A 5313-nucleotide genomic window follows, 5' to 3' on the forward strand; every position below is an offset into this window, starting at 1 on the left:
AATAAAGGACAATGTTCATTTCTGGCCTGGCGTGGACAAGCTGCTAATGAAAATATGAATTTGCCAAAAATTTTTAATTAATTTTTAAAGTATTCACTTAGTGTAACTTTGTATCAATTTGCCTTTATAAAAATCCATTTTAAATAGTACTTTATGTGATAATTACAACTTCCTGTCTTGAACACTCAATTCAGTGTTGCCAAAATGAATCTTATCGGTAAGAATCGATTCATATCGATTGTTTTTCGACTATGACAAGTAGTATTTTTTAAATACGTATTCATTAAAATGACATTTATAAAACGTTTTTAATATTCCAATAACACTACCAAAAATATTTAAATAACTAAATGAAACCTTATTTCACACACACCTTATTATACACCTTATTTCGAGTCATCAAAAAATACTATCGATTTTTATATCGATTATTTTTATTCATCACCACATTATTAGCATGGCAACACTGAAAATATTGTCACAGCTGTTATCTGTCATTCGCTTTGATTTGTATTTTTCATCGTGAGTGTTGTTTATTTCTCAAAACCAAGTCTTTGCCAAAATAAAAGCAGAAGAGTGTTGTATGAGTTTCCCTTTTGACGACTTTATTTTTTTGACCATGGTCCTCGATGTTTCCCTTCCCGATGACCCTGGCATACTCTCGAACTACGAATCTCACTCAACCAATGACCAATGGCTCACTTTCGGACATCGAACCTTGCCTAAACGCCGACCACGGCTTACGTATGGACTCCGACCCGAGCCCCAATGTTGACCCCAGCCCGATTTTGGATAATGCAACCAGAAATTCCTCAATCTCATGAGGAACCTATGATGTGTATCAATTGTATAGCTGACATGATGCAGAGGAGGCGACATAGCCTAGAGCTTATTAAGTTCAGTTGGTTATAACGTCAGTGGATGACTCCTCAGCTGGTAAGTTATTGAATGAGCGTGTGGACTTGTTGAATACCTTTTACAATGTATTTGATCAACTACCTTTACTGTAGATTACCATAATCCTAATGAAACCTTTTTTTTAGATTGGTAACAGCAGTGTATGTTGTCACTCATGTTAGACCGTGCCGTGACCACGGTGTGGCTCTGCACCAATCAAGGACAAATAATATTTCAAATGAAGAAGCAACCACTAGCACTGGTCACAGTTAACGTGGATTATCTTTGTTACAAATACGTTCCATAGACTGCATATTAACACGGAAAGAGAATCACATATTGGAAAATAATGTAATAATGGAACAGATTTTACCTCTTCAAGTAAGTTTTTTCATAATTATTTTCATAATATTTTATTAAAGACATTGGCTTGATATATTTGAACAGTGTATATTTTTTTCTATAATATACAAATACTTCTTACTGATAGATAAAAATTGACATCACATCTCAATATCTTAAAGAATGAATTTTAATGATACCACAATTAATTTCTTTGTTTCAGCTGCGGGGATCTGACCAAATATGTCATCCCTGATGGCAGTGAGCTGATCGAGCTGCTACACATGCTGTGGAGCCCCAACAAACACATGATGGGACGAGGATTCATTTGCCCTTATATTGGCCGAATAACAGTAGGTTGCTGTGCTCATGTTATGACAATTTTGTGGTTTTTGAGCTGGGCAAGGTATCAGGAACAGGATGATATAATGAGAGTAGCGGGAGAAAATTGGCTCGACCTAGCCCAGGACAGGAAGAAATGGAGCGGAATGGAGGAGGCTTTTGCCCATACAGGGGTGCCACAAGAGCGAAGACAAATGCTTCTAACTTAATATTTAAAATTGTAAACTTGTGGAAATAAAAGCTTTTTATTTATTTATTTATAAGGTATCAGGAACATGTATTTCCACCTGCCTAGTTCCTAGACAATATTTTGTTGACCCATGAGTCAGATTAAAATAATAATAATAAAAAAAATGGTGTTTTATTTTGCTTCTAACCTTTCTAGCCTTAAGCAAAAAAAAATTTTTTTAAGGACTTGGATACAAAATGATATTTATATTCTGTTTCTTACTGGTATAGACTATTTAATAAATAACAAATTACATGCTGTAATGTCTGTCCACCTCAGGCCAAAGGTCCCATACTAAGTGGGCATAACCCTTTAAGTCGCAAGATCACTTCTATCACAAGTGCTACTGAGGATTCCATAGTGTTGCTTGATGAACTAAATACAGTTTTTCACAAGCATAACTGGTCATCATACAATGATTGGCCATCCGGACTACGCTGCAACCGTTGTTGGTCATATAACAGCGCTAATTGTTAGATGAAGGTCCTTATTCATCTGTATCTCTGTATGGTAGGATTGTTTGTTAACTCTAAATTTTTTTACTGTTGAGTTTCACTTCATTTAATTAATTTACATTAGTTTTTTTACCTAGTCACATTTATTTTTAGATAAGATTCGTATAAAATCACCTGTCACAGGTAGAAACCGCACGAACGACTTTTTTGCAATAGGGGCTACAGCTCTAATCTGAAGCAGTTGTCTTTTTGACCGACTTCGAAAAAGGAGGTGTTATGTTCGTCTGCATGTATATTTTTATAAGAAAACTAGCTGACCCAGCAAACATTGTTTTGCATTTAGGTGACCTAGACCGAGGGGTAATAGCTTAACTTAACAATGTGACGTTATGTTGTGCATTTTTTGTTATTATAAGTTGCTCGCACTCTGCTTAACTTTCGATCAACATTAGGGTTCTGTACTTTTTTACTGTGTAAGTTCATATGTATCAATTAATGCTGTTTGTTTTCTTAATAAAGAAAAAAGAAAAATAAAAAAAATGAAATAGTTTACGTCCTATTCTCAGACCTATGGAATATAGGTACACACAAAATTTCATAAGAATCGTTTCTAGTCAAAAAGCTTTTTGTAATAAAAGAGTAACTTATTATCTTAATTCATTTCAAAGTTATTATATTAAAGTCTATGCACTTGTCTTATGTACTGCCAACTAAAATTTTGGCCCAAAGGTTAACTGGAGGAGAATACCATATTATCGCATTAGTTTTGCCTTTTGAACTCTGTTATTAGATGCAATAAAGTTTTACTAAATAATTATTAAAATATTCTCCATTAAGAAGTCGCTAAAGAAGAGCCATATTATGTGAGCTATATTTTGTTGTGTACATTGTTACTATTGTTAATTCACTATTCTATAAAACTATAAACCTGTTGTTTTATTTCCATAACGTTATCAGAACTAGTATTTTAACTATAACTGCACTATACACTTCATTTACTGGGCACTAACAAAATCACTTTTTAGTCAACTTGTAACAACACACACTTCGCGAACTCGTAGTTATATTTACTTTACGTAACGCGACGCGCGCTCGCGACCGCGGCTAGTGTCACACTGCCGCGCGATAGTGACGTTCGACGTTGTGACAGTCGTTGATGACGGTGTCGATTAAGTGTAGGTTATATCGACATAATGACCTAAGGTTACGATAGCTTATCTGCCATCTAGAAGACTAGTAAATGTAATTATTAGAATTTTGATAAGAATTATGAATCAGTTCCCCTTGTTGAGTCGGAAGAGCAGTAATTTGTCTGAAGCCACAATAGCTGAACGGTGAAGGGGTCGGACTAGCCGACTCGAAATCCGAGGAACGCGGGTTCGAGCCCCTCCCCACTCGACTATTGTGGTGAGCCCACTCGTAATACAAGGATATTTAGCTTACCACGAGGGACTGACAGGACTATTAATACGAGTAATTTATACTGCATAACAAATATACATCGAGCAAGCAAAATATAAAATTTGACGTGAACTTTACCAAATTGTTGATTTTTTGGTAATTTTCTAAAATATCGATAACTTAGCGGGCATCACTAGCGAGGCACAGTCGGCGGCAGGCGCGCGCGCAGGTGATCGAGATAACCATAATGATGTGCTGTAAACGGTGAAATTGCACATCTATTGTCCAAATCACTCATTTGCATACGTGGATAGAAAGTTCGCAAAAGGACATCATCCATTTTGGTCCAAAATCAAAAGTGCCGGCCAAAAAATAAAAGTGCTGTATTCTGATAGAATACGTCCGCCTTAGCATTTATTACTATGGCACCAAAGCTGTAACACCACTGTGCATCGTAGTATTTGAGTTCTAAAAATATATGAAACGACTGACTTTAATCTCAAATACTACGACGCACAGTGGTGCTACAGCTTTGGTGTCATAGTAACAAATGCTAAGGCGGACGTATTCTGTCAGAATACAGCACTTTTTTTTTATTGGCCGACATTTTTGATTTTGAACAAAAAATGTATGAATCGTCGATGAATTTTAGATCTCAAATACTCGACGCACAGTGGTGCTACAGCTTTGGTGCCATAGTAACAAATGCTAAGGCGGACGTATTCTGTCAGAAGACAGCACTTTTTGTTATTGGCCGACACTTTTGATTTTGAACAAAAAATGTATGAATCGTCGATGAATTTTAGATCTCAAATACTCGACGCATAGTGGTGCTACAGCTTTGGTGCCATAGTAACAAATGCTAAGGCGGACGTATTCTGTCAGAAGACAGCACTTTTTGTTATTGGCCGACATTTTTGATTTTGAACAAAAAATGTATGAATCGTCGATGAATTTTAGATCTCAAATACTCGACGCACAGTGGTGCTACAGCTTTGGTGCCATAGTAACAAATGCTAAGGCGGACGTATTCTGTCAGAAGACAGCACTTTTTGTTATTGGCCGACACTTTTGATTTTGAACAAAAAATGTATGAATCGTCGATGAATTTTAGATCTCAAATACTCGACGCATAGTGGTGCTACAGCTTTGGTGCCATAGTAACAAATGCTAAGGCGGACGTATTCTGTCAGAATACAGCACTTTTTTTTTTATTGGCCGACACTTTTGATTTTGAACAAAAAATGTATGAATAATCGATGACTTTTAGATCTCAAATACTCGACGCACAGTGGAGCTACGGCTTTGGTGCCATAGTAACAAATGCTAAGGCAGACGTATTCTGTCAGAATACAGCACTTTTTTTTGTTGGCCGGCACTTTTGATTTTGGACCAAAAATATATGAAACGTGGATGATGTCCTTTGACGATATAATTATTACTATGGAGAATATTAAATACGTTTAAAAGAAAGAAAGAGCAAGAAGAAATAAAAATTGAATCTGAAAGAGCACGCTAACATCTTCATTAGGCCCGGTTTCCACCAAAGCGGAGCGGAGCGGAGCAGAGAAGTGTGTTGGATAACAGCTTTAACCGCCTCTGTGGTTTAGTAGTAAGACCACCTGCTTCAGACGCAGAGGTTCCGGG

The 5313-nt window shown here is 36.5% G+C and overlaps 1 long non-coding RNA gene across 1 annotated transcript; it reads left to right on the forward strand.

The window, feature by feature from the left end:
- The first annotated feature begins 511 nt into the window (after nt 1–511).
- On the forward strand, nt 512–1952 carry LOC135085992 (uncharacterized). Its single transcript, XR_010260247.1, has 4 exons — nt 512–936; nt 1044–1278; nt 1463–1645; nt 1846–1952. It is a non-coding gene; the product is annotated as an uncharacterized LOC135085992 (long non-coding RNA).
- Nucleotides 1953–5313: the final 3361 nt, after the last annotated feature.

Source organism: Ostrinia nubilalis, chromosome 30 (genome assembly GCF_963855985.1).
Source record: "Ostrinia nubilalis chromosome 30, ilOstNubi1.1, whole genome shotgun sequence".
Classification (NCBI taxonomy): domain Eukaryota; kingdom Metazoa; phylum Arthropoda; class Insecta; order Lepidoptera; family Crambidae; genus Ostrinia; species Ostrinia nubilalis.